The 20,035-nt window shown below is 32.8% G+C and overlaps 1 long non-coding RNA gene across 1 annotated transcript; it reads right to left on the bottom strand.

Moving 5' to 3' along the window:
- Positions 1 to 2,096: 2,096 nt before the first annotated feature.
- Positions 2,097 to 3,897, bottom strand: LOC138912466 (uncharacterized). Its single transcript, XR_011418010.1, has 3 exons — positions 3,675 to 3,897; positions 3,305 to 3,606; positions 2,097 to 2,205 (listed from the first exon to the last, which is right to left on the bottom strand). It is a non-coding gene; the product is annotated as an uncharacterized lncRNA (long non-coding RNA).
- Between the last annotated feature and the right edge of the window lie 16,138 nt (positions 3,898 to 20,035).

Raw genomic sequence — 20,035 nt, 5'->3', positions numbered from 1 at the left:
GGTATCCAAATAAATTTCAAAAAAGAATTTTTGAACAAACGTCCATACGAGCGCACACTCTTCGGGATATTTTAAATTTAAAATGAAAAAAACTTTAAAGCATACGTCTAGAGCGGACAAGATGTTTGGTAGCTTATAAAAAATGCCTGAAACATAAACATAAAAGTGTTCCAGATTATGAAGATCACTACCGGTGCAACAAATCAGTGGTTGAAAGCTGGTCTTGTTTCCAAAGCAAGTGTTTACTTCGCCAGAGATGTAATTCTGCAGTTCTCCAATCGTCGGCTTCCAAACCAAAAATTTATTCCTGGAATCTTCAATGGTGCATTTATGGTACTTTGATCCTTCAGCTTGCTTTCTTCTCAACGTCGGAACTAACACCGCATGCAACAACAAAAGTAGAAGAACATTTTGTGTATCTGAAAGAATATTGAAATTAATGAAAGAAATAATAGCAAAATTCAAATGAAAATTATTTACCTTCAGACTTAACGCTTAGGTCCTTTAAGATGAGTTTACTTTTTTGCTCTTTTAGCCTAGTACTCAGTACGGCTAAGAGTTTTACTAGTCGAAAAATATTAATCTTTTGGTGTGACCGAAGTTTTCGGAGTTCATCCGCAATGCATGTAGAATGGTTTTACTCTTAAGCCTAGTACTCAGTACGACGAAAACTGCTAGCTAAGCATAGGAGTAAGCGAGAGGCAAATAGGTAGCTAAAGCCTTTAGCTGGGACTTTTTTCCACCGCGGTACTCAGTTGAGCTAAGGAAATAGTGAGAAAATACCACAAAAATACTAGATTTAGCGGATGAACTCCGATGAACGCCTTTAAGCCTAGTACTCAGTACGACGAAAACTGCTAGCTAAGCATAGGAGTAAGCGAGAGGCAAATAGGTAGCTAAAGCCTTTAGCCGGGGCCTTTTTCCCACCTCGGTACTCAGTTGAGCTAAGGAAATAGTGAGAAAATACCACAAATATACTAGATTTAGCGGATGAATTCCGATGAACGCCTTTAGCTGCCGACCAAAGAATAAAAAATTTGATCTTTGATTGTGTATGTGCAGAAGCGGTGTGCCAATAACAATTTATATAGGGAAGGAAAACCAGAAAAACCAAAGGCCAATGCCTGTAGGAGCTGCTGCAATACATATCGCCATTCCAACAGCGAATTGAGAGCTTGCGACCTAGGTCGGCTCAACGTATTGTAATATTTTAAAATTGGCGCCAGTTGATTTGTTTGTTGAGAGTAAGACCATGCTACATGCATTGCGGATGAACTCCGAAAACTTCGGTCTCACTAAAAGATTAATATTTTTCGACTAGTAAAACTCTTAGCTGAACTGAGTACTAGGCTTTAGCCGCCGACCAAAGAATAAAAAATTTGATCTTTGCCTGTGTATGTGCAGAAGCGGTGTGCCAATAACAAATTATAAATGGAAGGAAAACCCTAAAAACTGCCTGTAGGAGTTGCGGCAATACATATCTCCATGCCAACAGCAAATTTAAAGCTTGCGACCCAGGTCGGCTCAACATTTTGTAACATTTCAAAATTGGCGCCAGTTGATTTGTTTGCTGAGAGTAAGACCATGCTACATGCATTGCGGATGAAGTCCGAAAACTTCGGCCACACTAAAAGATTAATATTTTTCGACTAGTAAAACTCTTAGCCCAACTGAGTACTAGGCTTTAGCAAGCAAATTAACTGGCGCCAATTTTGAAATATTACAAAATGATTAGCCGACCTAGGTCGCAAGCTTTAAATTTGCTGTTGGAATGAGGATATGTATTGCTACAACTCCTACAGGCAGTTTTCCATTGGTTTTTGGGGTTTTCATTCTATTTATAATATGTTATTGGCATACCGCTTCTGCACAAACACAGCCAAAGATCAAATTTTTTATTCTTTGGGCCGCGGCTAAAGGCGTTCATCAGAATTCATCCGCTAAATCTAGTATTTTAGTGGTATTTTCTTACTATTTCCTTAGCTCAACTGAGTACCGAGGTGGGAAAAAGTCCCCGGCTAAGGGCTTTAGCTACCTATTTGCCTCTCGCTTACTCCTATGCTTAGCTAGCAGTTTTCGTCGTACTGAGTACTAGGCTTTTACTTTTAAGTGTAAAAGCGGCAAAACTTTTAGCTTGAAAGGCTCCCACTTTTTAAATAACAGATCAAATAATACTTCGTTTTTTATTTTGAAATCAGCCAAGATCTGTTGATGCAAAAAAAAGGGTCAACAAATAAACATTTGAACTTAGAGCCTAGTACTCAGTTCGGCTAAGAGTTTTACTAGTCGAAAAATATTAATATTTTAGGGTGACCGAAGTTTTCGGAGTTCATCCGCAATGCATGTAGAATGGTCTTACTCTCAGCAAGCAAATTAACTGGCGCCAATTTTGAAATATTACAAAATGATTAGCCGACCTAGGTCGCAAGCTTTAAATTTGCTGTTGGAATGAGGATATGTATTGCTGCAACTCCTACAGGCAGTTTTCCATTGGTTTTTTGGGTTTTCATTCTATTTATAATATGTTATTGGCACACCGCTTCTGCACAAACACAGCCAAAGATCAAATTTTTTATTCTTTGGGCCGCGGCTAAAGGCGTTCATCAGAATTCATCCGCTAAATCTAGTATTTTAGTGGTATTTTCTTACTATTTCCTTAGCTCAACTGAGTACCGAGGTGGGAAAAAGTCCCCGGCTAAGGGCTTTAGCTACCTATTTGCCTCTCGCTTACTCCTATGCTTAGCTAGCAGTTTTCGTCGTACTGAGTACTAGGCTTAAGCCTAGTACTCAGTTCGGCTAAGAGTTTTACTAGTCGAAAAATATTAATCTTTTAGTGTGACCGAAGTTTTCGGAGTTCATCCGCAATGCATGTAGCACGGTCTTACTCTTAGCAAACAAATTAACTGGCGCCAATTTTAAAATATTACAAAACGTTGAGCCGACCTGGGTCGCAAGCTTTAAATTCGCTATTGGAATGGCAATATGTATTGCAGCAACTCCTACAGGCAGTTTTCCATTGGTTTTTGTGGTTTTCCTTCCATTTATAAATTGTTATTGGCACACCGCTTCTGCACACACTGCCAAAGATCAAATTTTTTATTCTTTGGCCCGCGGCTAAAGGCGTTCATCGGAATTCATCCGCTAAATCTGGTATTTCCTTACCATTTCCTTAGCTCAACTGAGTACCGAGGTGGAAAAAAGTCCCCGGCTAAAGGCGTTAGCTACCTATTTGCCTCTCGCTTACTCCTATGCTTAGCTAGCAGTTTTCGTCGTACTGAGTACTAGGCTTTAAAATAAAACTTACTAGCTCGAACCCAAAGGACTGCTTAAGGATCGGTAGAGCGTCGAAAATGTTTTCCAAGGAGTTAGCGAATTGAAACAAGTTCTTCCTCCATTCGTAAGTCTGTGCCCACACTTCAAACACTTTCTCCTTTGGCTCGACGTTGAACTTTAGCCAGCATACATCAACATTTTGCTCAATACTTTCCACAAACTCCTCCTCGTGCGAAATTTTAGAAATAGCTGGGGAATCTTTATATTTCGATAGAAATAAATGTAAATCAATCCTTTTGGCTTTTTTCCTTTAACTTGTATATAATAGGTATCCTATAAGCATTTAAAATAAAAAAAGGTACATTTATTTAAGTATATTTTTAAATGTATACAAATGTTACCTTAATTTCAAAATCAAATAATAGGACAATTTGTTCCGAAATTTCTTTCAGCAGATTTTGTTTGGGTTGTATATTGCTAGCTACCATATGCTCAGCTATTATTTGGCTCAATAGTTTTTTATACTTTGGGATGAATTGTTTCTCTTTAGCATAATAGTTCAAAGGAATTTTTCCCTTTGGGTTGCTTAATAGAATCTCGTTTAAATCAATATTATCCTTTCATAGCAATGTTCTCTGAAAAAATATAAAGATGAGTACAAATTACATAATTCCACTGTACGATTTTTAGGCATATGTATATTAGCAACTAAAATCAAATTTTGGAACTTTCCACATATGTACATACATATGCAAACGACGAAGAAATTTTGAGAAAAAACTAGATGTTAGGTTGGCTACTTTTTCTACAACTACACAGAGAAAAAAAAATACCAAAAATGGTCATCATTCGGGTATTTTTTCATATCAATTTTGGTCCCATATGTGGTCATACCAAAAGTATATTTTCGAACATACCAAATTGGTATTTTCGAACATATGAATGTGGTATTTTTCATAATAGATTGTTATGCGCACATATCAAATTTTGCTACAAAATTATGGGAAATGTCGTACCAGAATGGTATTTTTTCATATCAAAGTGTTATTTCTTCAAACCAAGCTGATATTCTTTTGCATCAATTTGTCATTCGTTTCATTTTAAAATGTTATGCTTTTCGTACCCATGCATTTTAAAATCCATTTTTGTTCCCCTAATTTTTGTTTTGAAGCTAAACACACTTTTACTTTTATTTAAAATATATTAAAATTTTATTTCAATTTCTTAATTTACTTATATATATATATATATACTTATAATTAATAATGAATATGTTATTGAAAAGATTAAAATTTTTTTAGCCTTATCATTTTAAGACCAGTTGGAGTTATATAAATATGAATTGGGGGACCTTCAAATTCTTTTATATTTATAATCTTACTATTGTTTATGACCGAACCAATTTCGTAAGATTGGTAATGCTCATTAAAGCAACTCACCATAAATTCTTTTGTTGCTACAAATATTTCATTGGAATCACATTTTAAAATTCTAACGATTTCGTATAGTTCTACAGCTGAAGAACTATTTCTTGTTAAATAATATCCTTCTTTGTATGTTGTACCTTTAAAATTTAATTCCTTAATAAAAAAATCTTGAAACTTAATTTTAGTTTTTACACAGTTGAATTCAGACTTTTCAATGAAGCAATGTTCACTTTTTATAATTGTAAATAGGTTTGGCAAGCCATTTTTATATTTTTGTAAGAACCGACTATATTTTAATGCTGATTTCATGCTCAAAGTAAATGAAATATTTTGCCTGCTGGTAATATTATTTGAGTATACTTTAGCCTCTTTATGTTTTCCCTCGAAACGGAGACTCCAAAAGTGTTTTGGTGGTCCACTCATTTTAATTACATCGACGTAATGAGTTAGGAAATGATATTTTGGCTTAAGATTAGTGTTAAGTAATGATATATAATCTCTGTTATGCTGTTCTACTAACTCTGATAATTTTTTTAAAACGTGTTCCTCAAATTCGCTTTGCAAAAGAATATCAACTATTTTTAAAAGTGTTAGGAAAAATTTCCAAAATTTATTGTCAGGAGGAACAAGGTCTCCAATTATTAAAGTAAGGAAATGAGTTACGTTCATCATTTCTCGAGCCGAAGCACGAATGGATTTGGACTTAAGATGATTCATTTGGAAAGGTTGTGTTCTATTTCCGATCTCGCTTTCTCCGTACCTAAACATTTCTTTTCTATAATTAAAATTTTCAAGTGTAAACAATTTTTCACAAGTAATAAAATTAAGTAAAATCTCTGAAATGTCATATTTACAAATGCCCTCGAAGAAGTCGTGCATTATGTCGACGATGTAGTTTTCGGTTGCATGAAAATAGGTTAACTCGTTAAAAATACAATTTTTTTTTACACCCGTTAATTTGGGGTCATCCTGCACAAGGGCTTCTTCATAATTTTTAACGTTTCTTAAACACTCTTGATCATGCGTCGCACTTTTTGTCATATCTTGCTTAGTTTTGGTACAAAATCGACAATAAGAATTGGAATTAAAGGAAGTATTAAATCCGAGAATTTCATTTAAGCCTAAGTTGTCTCCCAATATGTTACATAAAACAAAAAAAACTCGTTTTGGACCGACGTCAGTGCTAATGACAATACCCTCACTTTCAAGAACTTTTAGGCAGTTTACAAGCGGCTGAAGAAATAAATCTATTCCAAATTGTTTACCCAGAGTAGTTTTGAAATAGGCAGCAACAAAAATAAAGTCTAGCTTTGAAAGTAAATGCTGCGGTATTGTTGGGAAAGTATAATAAACACCACATATGTTGTCTATAATAGCATGACTGCCCAAGGGATTATTGATTTCGAAACCATCCAAATACAAAAAAATTGGGATAACGATTTTGTTATGAAAGTTCGATGATAGTTTAGTTGTATACGACATAGAGTTGACGAAATGATCGGTTTTGGAACTTGATATTCGCTTTGATGTTTCTTGAATTGTATCCTCCAAAACTTTTGGCAATTCAAAGAACTTGCGAATTTGAAAAGTAATGTCCATTACGCACCCATTTACTTTTGCATCGTCTAGTGTGGGATTATTTTGTTTAATAACTGGTGATATCTCATTGTTGACATTGAACAAAATTGGATCAGCAAAAGTATCTATGTTTTTCAGAGTTTTTAACAGTCTATGCTCCGAAGCGATATAAATAAATGGGTTCGAACAAAAATCCAGAAAATGGTGGGCATCTTCGGTAATACTCTTAGGAATAATTGTTAGTTTTACTGCCTCTATGATGTCTGAAGTTATTTTAGAAATTTTTTCCTGGATGAACAAAATATCTTTTCTGCAAAAGGAACTCTTTGAGTGTAACTCTATTAAAATATTTTGACATAATGAGGTTAGCCTTCCCTCGAGATCTGGAAAAGTAACTTCTTGTTCAGTTGACGTTTGTTGAAGGTTATAAAATGAACAAGAAGCTTCCTCAAAACTATTGTCCTCTTCATTAAATAGCTGATTTGAAGTTGCATCGTATGTTGGAACACTTCGCATTTTACTTGGATTTGTTTCAGAGAATTCAGTGGGTTTGTGTCGCTTAACATGTCTCTTAAAATTATGAAAGTTGGTAAACTCTTGATTACATTTAGAAAATTTACATTTATATAAGTCAATCTCACAAAGTCCATGCTCATATTTAAAATGGTAATATAGTTCAGTAAGTCCAACAAAAGGTTTAGAGCACTTAAAGCATTCCATAATTAAATCCAAATTTGTATTAAACAGTAATGATATAAAATATGTTTAAATATAGTCGTTTTAAAATGATAAAGTAAATAAAAGTCTGTATTCAACTGATTAAATGATAATTAAAATTAAAGTGCGTATTCAACTGATTAAAGGATAATTAAAATAAAAGTGCATATTGAAATGACAATGGTAATACAAAATATGTTGTCAACCTATGAGTTACTACTGATTTAAATATTCAATAAACCTGATAATACTGGGATTTTTTACATCGTAGCTTGTTGTAATATTATAAAAATAAAGTTGCAAAAATGACCAAACAAGAATAGACTACTTAAGATTAAAGACATGGAAGGTTTTGAAGCAACAATCTAATGCCTTCAAAAAGGATTTAACTTTCAATGTTTGCTTTCCAATAATAATGTAGAAGTCGGTTAGGCTAGCCAAATCTATTCCAACTACCACAATAAAGGGTTGAATTGTAGATTTTTCTTTGATGGCGTTAAGACTCTTAATTTCTAAATGGTTTTGCAAGTCGTTTATAGTTTTAATATGGAGAACACTGCTACATATGGAGTCCTGAATCGTATGCCGTCTTAAGCATTTCTTGTTATTCTCCATAAATACGCTCCTTCCTGTTGGTTTGATGGCGCAGTGCAGCAACATAAACAATATGCAGTGTTTCGAATCTTAAAAATAAGATAGAAATATTAATGTTTTATAGTGTATTATAGTTTTAAGTTTATTTACTGTCATGTAAAGATTCGGTGCAACTGCGAAGAAGCTGTAGAAGGTATTTGTCTTTCACAACTATCTCGTAGTAGGCCTTAAACTTCACAATTGATTCTTCCCATAAACTTGTAAGTTTGAAAGCTTTATCTGGATGAATCGATTTGAAATCGAGGTTAATCTGCAATATTTAAATTAAATGATTTAGTCATATATACAATATATAACAAATTTTCTACAAATATCAAAAAAATTAGGACATCACAAACATTTACTCCAAGGACATCACAAACTACGACCAAACTGTTTAAATTGCTTACAAAAGAATGTCCGAGAGACTGTTTATAAATTGGAAACTCATTAAATATAGCTTCAATGTCGTTTGACCCCAGCTTAATAAAGTTTTGCCGATAACTTGACGTAACTTCCCACAAACACAGACAATCTTCTTCAGTTCCGTTGTACAGCTTTAGAGTTCTAACGATTTCATGGACTTCTTGTGAATATTCTTCTGCATCAACTTCTTCAATACTTGAGCTATCCAATCCCGTAGACAGTTTTCGTTTATTTAAATTGTGCAATTTAGTGAACAAAATTCCACTGGGGTTTGCTTTTCCATTATCTTTCCTACTCAAAAAATAAACATCTTTGTTTTCGGTTGGAAATAGTGCCACAATTTCTTCGGAAAGTTTTCTTATTTCTGCATATTTAGGAATTCTATAGCGTTGCGAGCTGACGTTGTAAAAACTTTCTTTTATAATTGATAAGATTTTTCCTCGTTTATCTTCCGTTAGTTTGCCCTTTTCTTGATAATCAAGAATTATTTGCTTTCCAATTTCACAGGACTGTAGAATTAATTGAGCACTCTAGATTAAAGTATAAAAGTATAAATATAATACAAAATAAAATTAACAATGAACAATTAATTAAACTAATAATATTCAAACCATAATAATCGTACCTTTTCGATATTTGTTGGGATTGAGTTAGGAGCGCTATCTCCTGCGCAGGCATCAATGCTCTAAAATTTTAAATAAGTTCAACCAATTGTGAACATTTTTAAAATTAATATTACTTGTGACCGCTTCCACTTTAGCAGCTTCTCGCGGAACTCCGATTTTAATCCAAGATATTCGCGTTTTGCAAATATAATGTCCAGATCGGCTGCGCTAATGTATTGGAGTCTGTCGTAATTGTATCCACATTCTAGAATTACATAGAAACAATTAGCCTCAACATCTTATTGTTTTTGTTGATTTATAAAAACCTTGAAGAAGGTCGAAAACGACCAAGTCGACCTCGTGGTCTTCAAGGAATTTAAGCAGCTGTGGATCCTCCATGATATTACGCCAAACTATTTAAAAACTAAGCCATTAACACAGGTTGGCTTTAGGCTTTAGCTTTATCTTAAAATAATACATACTTACCAAAGGATTTTATATATTATAGCACTTTTAATTTTCACTTTTCACAACAAAATTATTTACGCAGTACGAAGTAAATGTAAGTGTGACCACCGCATATAAAGCGTTATAATACCATTGTATACCAGAAATACGGTAAAAATACAAATTCACAGCCATACTTTTTTTTCGAAGACTTTTCGATGTCCCATTTGATATGAAAAACATATCAATCTTTCAAGTATTCATATTAATATGTTACGGATTCATATCAACATGGGTAATTGTTATGATTTCGTATCATATTGGTATGAATTCGTATTACATTTATATGAAAAAATTGATATGTACAAATTGAGGAGACAATATCAATCTGGTATTGTTCCGTTTTTTTCTCTGTGTACATTTTTACTTTTTAGTTTAAAATATTTACGTGAGATTCAAGATCTAAGTAATCCACTAGTTAGTTAGTCTATTTCTATTTTTGTTTACACCATACGATCAAATATAAAATGTGCGCTTAAGAACATTCCAGAAATGTCTTGGCGACTGCCCAGCGGGAACATTCCTCTGGAAAATAACATATTTTCAAGAGGTTTCTCCATACAAGCGGAAGGGACAAAACCTCATTCACCCCTTACATTTCTTCCGTCTCTGGTTTCAAAATACACGGGGGTGACACAAAAAGTAAGAGGGAAATGAGGTTTCTATGTGGTTTTCCTAGGGAATTTACATTTTCCCTACACCGTCGCCTGCTGAAAGAAACAGGATTTCCAACACTTTCTGCTAAAAGGAACAGGATTTTCAGCACACAAAGAACCACCTTCTCACTTTCCCGGTGGGTGTGCGCGTTTATCAGTGTATGTGTGCATGTATGTACGAATGCACCGGCCCACCGGGAAAATTCCTCTGGAAAATAACATATTTTCAAGAGGTTTCTCCATAGAAGCGGAAGGGACTAAACCTCATTCACCCCTTACATTTCTTCCATCTCTGGTTTCAAAATACACGGGGGTGACACAAAAAGTAAGGGGGAAATGAGGTTTCTATCTGGATCTCTGGCAGAAGAATGCAGGACAAAATCCACTGGTTTTTCGACTTCCCGCATTATAGATTTTCCACACGTACCCAGTTATGGTTTTCCCCCACTTGCAATATCTGTTTTTCTACACCCTCCCAGTTTTGGTTTTTCCAGACCCTCGCAGTTTTGGTTTTGCACTGCTTTGCAGTATCTGATTTTCCACAATAAAAATCATGTTTTTTTGTAATATTTGTTTGTGTATTTATTATCGAAGCATTGGAACTACAAATTTTTAATGAAGCATTCCCGGGTTTTGCTTGGCCGAATGCAGTACTTAGATATCCATTTCTTGTCTGTCTTCTGAAAATATCAAACATAATTTAGATATGAATGTAAGACCAGGAATAATAATAAGAGTAATTACCATTATTAGGTCTCCGCACAAAATTAAAGGATCTCTCCAGAAATTATGCCTGGTTTGCCATGGCCGATCATTTACCCTCTGTTCAGTTGTTTTATGTCGGGTATCTATATCAAAAACTATGAGAAGAAAAAATAAAATATGACAAACGCAAGCGCAACACTTCTGGTCTCAGTCGGCCTGGCTGAAATAAATCTAATATTTTTATTAAGTTAAACAACTAAGTTAGTACTGAAGTACTATTTATACAACCATTTAATGAACACCTCACACCATTTACCACTGGTAAAGATTAAAAACATTTCAAGTGTCACTGAAATGCAGAATTTGTGTTGAAGATAGCATCCGGAGGCGTATATTTATTAATGGCGAAAATATCTGTGATACTAACCTTTGTAACGCTGAAATAAAGGTTATAAAAAGACAAAATTCATTTTATCACTCACCTTTTTATTGTTTTTTAGATTAAAATTAACTATTTTCACTTTTTTTTCACTTTTTCCAACAAATTTAAAAATGATGTGACCCTGCATTATATTCTTGATAATACCATACAAAATGCAGATAAATGTGGGGTAAATTTCGTTGTAAAGTTGGGTCACACTTTGGCGCCGAATAAATATTTAAACAATACTTTTCAGGGACCGTAATCATTAAAGGTTACGTATATTATAGGTATATTAGGCATTTTTCGTGTTATCAATACCACCAAAACGAATTTTTATATTTTAACAACACTTAAAAATGGCTTAGGCCACGATCTGACGAACAAATTATTTTATTTCACAGAAAATGTTTAAAAATGTAAAAAACAACAATAGTTTTCTTTGTAATTTAATGTAATTCCTTGATAAATGTGATCAAATATTTTAATCGTCTTACCGTGGCTTTTCTCTATAATTTGGTTGAATCCCACATTCATCCTTATTATTATTTGAAAAATGTTGAGTAAAATAAATTAATATTATCATTATAGACATTATGATAATAATGTTATATAGTTTAATTTTTTTGATTAACAATTATTAATATTTTTTCTACGACTTTTAAAATTACTAAAAATTAAAACTAAATGTGAGAACAAGTCTTTTGGTTTTGGTGTAAATCATAGGATTTTTTAATATTATAAGTTGGTGATTTTTTTTGTTAAAAAATATTATAATCGTAGTGCCACAGAAATCACACAGCGCATAAATGGCCTGATATTGATGCTACTCAGAAACCCACCCTCATTTAACGCTCAGAAATTATCTATCCCTACACCGCCGCCTGCAAAAAGGAACAGGATTTCAAGAACACAAAAACCAACTTCTCACATTCCCGCTGGGGGCATAAGCAAACCCAGCGGGAATGTGAGAAGTTGGTTTTTGTGTTCTTGAAATCCTGTTCCTTTTTGCAGGCGGCGGTGTAGGGTTAGATAATTTCTGAGCGTTAAATGGGGGTGGGTTTCTGAGTAGCATCAATATCAGGCCATTTATGCGCTGTGTGATTTCTGTGGCACTACGAATATAATATTTTTTAACAAAAAAATCACCAACTTATAATATTATAAAATCCTATGATTTACACCAAAACCAAAAGACTTGTTCTCACATTTAGTTTTAATTTTTAGTAATTTTAAAAGTCGTAGAAAAAATATTAATAATTGTTAATCAAAAAAATTAAACTATATAACATTATTATCATAATGTCTATAATAATAATAATAATAAGGATGAATGTGGGATTCAACCAAATTATAGAGAAAAGCCACGGTAAGACGATTAAAATATTTGATCACATTTATCAAGGAATTACATTAAATTACAAAGAAAACTATTGTTGTTTTTTACATTTTTAAACATTTTCTGTGAAATAAAATAATTTGATCGTCAGATCGTGGCGTAAGCCATTTTTAAGTGTTGTTAAAATATAAAAATTCGTGTTGGTGGTATTGATAACACGAAAAATGCCTAATATACCTATAATATACGTAACTTTTAATGATTACGGTCCCTGAAAAGTATTGTTTAAATGCAGGGTCACATCATTTTTAAATTTGTTAGAAAAAGTGAAAAAAAGTGAAAATAGTTAATTTTAATCTAAAAAACAATAAAAAGGTGAGTGATAAAATAAATGTTGTCTTTTTATAATCTTTATTTCAGCGTTACAAAAGTTAGTATCACAGATATTTTCGCCATTAATAAATATACGCCTCCGGATGCTATCTTCAACACAAATTCTGCATTTCAGTGACACTTGTGATGGTCCGATCATAATGAATGATACACCTATCGAAAGGTATTACGAAAACTAACAGGATTGCATACCAAGACTCTAAGATAATCAATTGGCTTGGGAGAGAGAGCGGTGAAAGTGAAAAAGTGAATATTTCGAAATTTGGAGCTGTTGGGGCCGGTGGGGATAAATGCTCCCTCTCAATGTTTTAGTTGTATTCCTTTTGAAAATACCCGTCGAACGAGGGGTCATTTGTCAAAATCCGACGCTCCTTTCAAAAGTTATAGCCAAAATAAGATTTTCTTCGTCTTTCAAAATGAAAATTTAATTCTGGTTGTCAGTTTGTCCAAAACATGTTTTTTAAGTTTTGAAAATTTGATATGACGTTCATCACATCGATATAAACAACTTTTCTTCTACCACTTTTGGAAAAACTCGCTAGTTTAGCGGGAAAACAGCTATAAATAGCTAAAATTTGGAAAGCCGTAACTTCTATACTACTAAAGCTACAGACTTGTGCTGCATCTCGTATTTTTTAATGCTATAAACGCCTTCTATATGCAATTTGTGTAAATGTAATAATTAAAAAAATATGAACAAAAGACAATTTTTTAAACCTTTTTTTTTAGCTTTTTTTTATTTTTCTCAAAAACGGCTCTAACGATTTTCTTTAAAACCTTAAACTGTATAGCCCTTGAGATTCCTTAAATTTTGGTATATAACACATTACTGTAAAAAGTCACGTTTAAAAGTTATTTTTATACGAAAATAGCCACTGTTGCCAGCTCGAACAATTAACGCTCCCTGAGTATTGAATTTTGTGGGAGGGTATCCGAACTGTATTTTAGGGTCATGGAATCAGTAAATTTGCACTTAAGAGTTCCATATAGGAATCTTTTGTTCAACGACTTTTGGAAAAAGCCGCTAATTTAGCGGGAAAAAGCTAAAAATAGCTAAATTTCGTTAGTTTGTAAGTTCTACACTACTGAAGCTACAGACATGTGCTATACCTCGTTTAAAAGGTATTTTGAAATACTTAAACGCCTTTTTAACTTAATTTGTTAAAATACAATGGCTTACAAATTATGATTGACCAATTTTAATTTAAATGTATATATTAGCTCCTATGAGAGCAAATGTAAACAAACAAAAACTTCTGATATCAAATAAAAACACCTCTTAACGAGGTAAAAAACTAGTGACGATCGCACCTTCAACATACAAAAGTTCTGATATCAACATTTGTGACGAAAAATTATTACACTCGTCATTAAATAGACTTTCTAATATTTTCTCATTCGGCACGCTGCAATAGAAAATGCCTGTGAAGGGAAAAAGGCTGGAATAGTTTGCTAGGGCGGGCCGAATGAGAAAATATTAGAAAGTCTATTTAATGACGAGTGTAATAATTTTTCGTCACAAATGTTGATATCAGAACTTTTGTATGTGGAAGGTGCGATCGTCACTAGTTTTTTACCTCGTTAAGAGGTGTTTTTATTTGATAATTTGTACCCAGATGTTTTTAAAATGTGTTCTAATATGAGAAGGAACCATAATACCCTCGACGAAGACCAAATTACCTACTCCCGAGGCTTCAACTGACCCGTCTGTCTGTCTGTCCGTATGAACGCTGAGATCTCGGAAACTACAAAGGCTACACTCAGAAAAAAAACCAAGCACATTGTGCTTGTTTCAAGCCCAAATGGTCTTGAAAGGGCGACAGGTACGAAATGGGCTTGTTTTTTCATTTCAAGAACGTTTTATTCTTAAACCGACATTCTTAATTTGAGAACATTTTCGGGCGTAATTAAGTATGAAATGTTCTTGAACCCAGAATTAATTATACTTAAATTAAGTATAAATTCTACTCAAATAATGTAAAAAATAAAAAAACAATTTTAAAAATTTAATGAAAATTGCTTTAGAGTGAAGGGTTAAGGTTAATATTATTATTTGTACAAATTGAATCCGACTTACTTGTAAATGAGGTATAAGCTATGCTCAAATGAAGTATGAAATATTCTTAAACTAATAGTATAAATCATTGTGTTGTTTTATTAGTTAACAATACTTATTTTGTATAATCTTAAACTTAATTACTCATAAATGTATAAAGATTTGTAGATAAAAATGTGTTTTATACTTACGAAACATTTTTCTTAAAATCACATACCTCTCCCAGGATTCGATCCCGCAACCTCACGCACCACAGTCGGACGTTCTAACAGCTCGGCCACGCTCGCTCTTACGCGGCGATGACCAAAAAACCTACATAAGTACTTTTACTTGCATACTTAATTTAAGTACAACGTGTACTTGTTTTGAGAATTTAATTCTTAGTTTTAAATAATATAAAACAAAAACAACTCTTAACAAGTTAAAAATGGAGTGACACAAAATCCGTAATTTGCTATTTTCTCCCCGATTTAAACATAAAATCGGCTTGTTTTGAGAATTTATTTCTTAGCTATGAATTTAAATGTTTTTCAAATCGAATCGTATTTTGGCATATATGATGCACGTTTTTCACAGTATTTAATAACAATTATTAATTTCAAAATTTTCTTCGATTTAACAAAATTTGCTTGTTTTGAGGATCTAACTCTTAATTTTTAATAATATTGAACTACTTGTGTTTTATAAACATATTTACCTACATTATACAGTTTTTGTGAACTAATCTTTTTTAGTCTAGCGCCAATTCTATTTTACTTTAATCAATATTGGAACTCGTTAACTAAATTAATTAGTACATTTTAACATTGGCTTAAGCACAAATTGTACTTGTCAAAATGTCTATTATTTTTTAATTTTAATACTACTGATGAGAATAATTCATTCTTATTTACAGAATACTAAAACCTAATTTTCTGAAATTAAGTACTTTTAGTAATCACATTAAGAATGTTTATGCTTACCATGAAAAATTATTTTTTTAGAATAAATTATACTTGGGTTTAGGATAAATCGTTCTTGTTTCGTCCTGTTTATTGAATTATGTTCTGGAATCAAGAACATTTGCGGATAATTTGGGTTTTAAGAATGATTTATTCTTAATTCAAGAACGCCCAACATTCTCATTCTTAAAACAAGCCAAAAAAATACTATCCGAAATCAAGTATAAATCGCGCTCAAATTTAGGATGCGTTTTTTTCTGAGTGTAGAAGGTTGTGATTTTCAACACATATTCTTGGGCTTCCTACGCAGCGCAAGTTTATATCGCCCACTAACGATTTTAAAATGTGTCTGGCGCCCACACCTTTAAAGATTTCCGAGAAGTATAAATGCAATTTTCATGTGTATATCTAAACTAATATAAAGGTCGACCCCTAAAAAACGTCAGTAGCAAATTCCACCCAGAACGGATTGACATAAAAATCTAAAAAAATCACAGTAATTACTAAAATAATTAGGAGCCGAGTAAGGGGTACTTTGTAGAAAAAAAAACCGACCCCAAAGTGCCCCAAATATCGATTTGTTTTTTTTTTAATTCTTTCTTTTGCCATTTCTCCGTTATAAATGTTGTTAAAATGGTTTAAAAATGTGATGTTCATAATCTTATGGCATACCCGCAAACAACTGCATTTAAGTTTTTTGGAGATTCAGCATCCTTAACCAAGTCCCCAATATTTTCAAATTTGGCTAACCTAATGTGACGTCACGGCCTCCTCATATATATGTATGTATGTTCTGCTGGCACATGTACCCACCGGGAAAATTCCTCTGGAAAATAACATATTTTCAAGAGGTTTCTCCATAGAAGCGGAAGGGACTAAACCTCATTCACCCCTTACATTTCTTCCATCTCTGGTTTCAAAATACACGGGGGTGACACAAAAAGTAAGGGGGAAATGAGGTTTCTATCTGGATCTCTGGCAGAAGAATGCAGGACAAAATCCACTGGTTTTTCGACTTCCCGCATTATAGATTTTCCACACGTACCCAGTTATGGTTTTCCTCCACTTGCAATATCTGTTTTTCTACACCCTCCCAGTTTTGGTTTTTCCAGACCCTCGCAGTTTTGGTTTTGCACTGCTTTGCAGTATCTGATTTTCCACAATAAAAATCATGTTTTTTTGTAATATTTGTTTGTGTATTTATTATCGAAGCATTGGAACTACAAATTTTTAATGAAGCATTCCCGGGTTTTGCTTGGCCGAATGCAGTACTTAGATATCCATTTCTTGTCTGTCTTCTGAAAATATCAAACATAATTTAGATATGAATGTAAGACCAGGAATAATAATAAGAGTAATTACCATTATTAGGTCTCCGCACAAAATTAAAGGATCTCTCCAGAAATTATGCCTGGTTTGCCATGGCCGATCATTTACCCTCTGTTCAGTTGTTTTATGTCGGGTATCTATATCAAAAACTATGAGAAGAAAAAATAAAATATGACAAACGCAAGCGCAACACTTCTGGTCTCAGTCGGCCTGGCTGAAATAAATCTAATATTTTTATTAAGTTAAACAACTAAGTTAGTACTGAAGTACTATTTATACAACCATTTAATGAACACCTCACACCATTTACCACTGGTAAAGATTAAAAACATTTAAAGTGTCACTGAAATGCAGAATTTGTGTTGAAGATAGCATCCGGAGGCGTATATTTATTAATGGCGAAAATATCTGTGATACTAACCTTTGTAACGCTGAAATAAAGGTTATAAAAAGACAAAATTCATTTTATCACTCACCTTTTTATTGTTTTTTAGATTAAAATTAACTATTTTCACTTTTTTTTCACTTTTTCCAACAAATTTAAAAATGATGTGACCCTGCATTATATTCTTGATAATACCATACAAAATGCAGATAAATGTGGGGTAAATTTCGTTGTAAAGTTGGGTCACACTTTGGCGCCGAATAAATATTTAAACAATACTTTTCAGGGACCGTAATCATTAAAGGTTACGTATATTATAGGTATATTAGGCATTTTTCGTGTTATCAATACCACCAAAACGAATTTTTATATTTTAACAACACTTAAAAATGGCTTAGGCCACGATCTGACGAACAAATTATTTTATTTCACAGAAAATGTTTAAAAATGTAAAAAACAACAATAGTTTTCTTTGTAATTTAATGTAATTCCTTGATAAATGTGATCAAATATTTTAATCGTCTTACCGTGGCTTTTCTCTATAATTTGGTTGAATCCCACATTCATCCTTATTATTATTTGAAAAATGTTGAGTAAAATAAATTAATATTATCATTATAGACATTATGATAATAATGTTATATAGTTTAATTTTTTTGATTAACAATTATTAATATTTTTTCTACGACTTTTAAAATTACTAAAAATTAAAACTAAATGTGAGAACAAGTCTTTTGGTTTTGGTGTAAATCATAGGATTTTTTAATATTATAAGTTGGTGATTTTTTTTGTTAAAAAATATTATAATCGTAGTGCCACAGAAATCACACAGCGCATAAATGGCCTGATATTGATGCTACTCAGAAACCCACCCTCATTTAACGCTCAGAAATTATCTATCCCTACACCGCCGCCTGCAAAAAGGGTATGTACCCAGCGGGAATGTGAGAAGTTGGTTTTTGTGTTCTTGAAATCCTGTTCCTTTTTGCAGGCGGCGGTGTAGGGATAGATAATTTCTGAGCGCTAAATGAGGGTGGGTTTCTGAGTAGCATCAATATCAGGCCATTTATGCGCTGTGTGATTTCTGTGGCACTACGAATATAATATTTTTTAACAAAAAAATCACCAACTTATAATATTATAAAATCCTATGATTTACACCAAAACCAAAAGACTTGTTCTCACATTTAGTTTTAATTTTTAGTAATTTTAAAAGTCGTAGAAAAAATATTAATAATTGTTAATCAAAAAAATTAAACTATATAACATTATTATCATAATGTCTATAATAATAATAATAATAAGGATGAATGTGGGATTCAACCAAATTATAGAGAAAAGCCACGGTAAGACGATTAAAATATTTGATCACATTTATCAAGGAATTACATTAAATTACAAAGAAAACTATTGTTGTTTTTTACATTTTTAAACATTTTCTGTGAAATAAAATAATTTGATCGTCAGATCGTGGCCTAAGCCATTTTTAAGTGTTCTTAAAATATAAAAATTCGTGTTGGTGGTATTGATAACACGAAAAATGCCTAATATACCTATAATATACGTAACCTTTAATGATTACGGTCCTGAAAAGTATTGTTTAAATATTTATTCGGCGCCAAAGTGTGACCCAACATTACAACGAAATTTACCCCACATTTATCTGCATTTTGTATGGTATTATCAAGAATATAATGCAGGGTCACATCATTTTTAAATTTGTTGGAAAAAGTGAAAAAAAAGTGAAAATAGTTAATTTTAATCTAAAAAACAATAAAAAGGTGAGTGATAAAATGAATTTTGTCTTTTTATAACCTTTATTTCAGCGTTACAAAGGTTAGTATCACAGATATTTTCGCCATTAATAAATATTCGCCTCCGGATGCTATCTTCAACACAAATTGTGTCCAGAAAAATTTTCCCGGTGGGAGGACATACCCACCGGGAAAATTCCTCTGGAAAATAACATATTTTCAAGAGGTTTCTCCATAGAAGCGGAAGGGACTAAACCTCATTCACCCCTTACATTTCTTCCATCTCTGGTTTCAAAATACACGGGGGTGACACAAAAAGTAAGGGGGAAATGAGGTTTCTATCTGGATCTCTGGCAGAAGAATGCAGGACAAAATCCACTTGTTTTTCGACTTCCCGCATTATAGATTTTCCACACGTACCCAGTTATGGTTTTCCTCCACTTGCAATATCTGCTTTTCTACACCCTCCCAGTTTTGGTTTTTCCAGACCCTCGCAGTTTTGGTTTTGCACTGCTTTGCAGTATCTGATTTTCCACAATAAAAATCATGTTTTTTGTAATATTTGTTTGTGTATTTATTAATAATATTTACAATCGAAGCATTGGAACTACAAATTTTTAATGCCTGAAGCATTCCCGGGTTTTGCTTGGCCGAATGCAGTTCTTAGATATCCATTTCTTGTCTGTCTTCTGAAAATATCAAACATAATTTAGATATGAATGTAAGACCAGGAATAATAATAAGAGTAATTACCATTATTAGGTCTCCGCACAAAATTAAAGGATCTCTCCAGAAATTATGCCTGGTTTGCCATGGCCGATCATTTACCCTCTGTTCAGTTGTTTTATGTCGGGTATCTATATCAAAAACTATGAGAAGAAAAAATAAAA

Source organism: Drosophila takahashii, chromosome 2R, assembly GCF_030179915.1.
Source record: "Drosophila takahashii strain IR98-3 E-12201 chromosome 2R, DtakHiC1v2, whole genome shotgun sequence".
Taxonomy (NCBI): domain Eukaryota; kingdom Metazoa; phylum Arthropoda; class Insecta; order Diptera; family Drosophilidae; genus Drosophila; species Drosophila takahashii.
The sequence above is the reverse complement of the archived record's forward strand: the minus strand, read 5'-3'. Positions and strand labels throughout refer to the sequence as shown.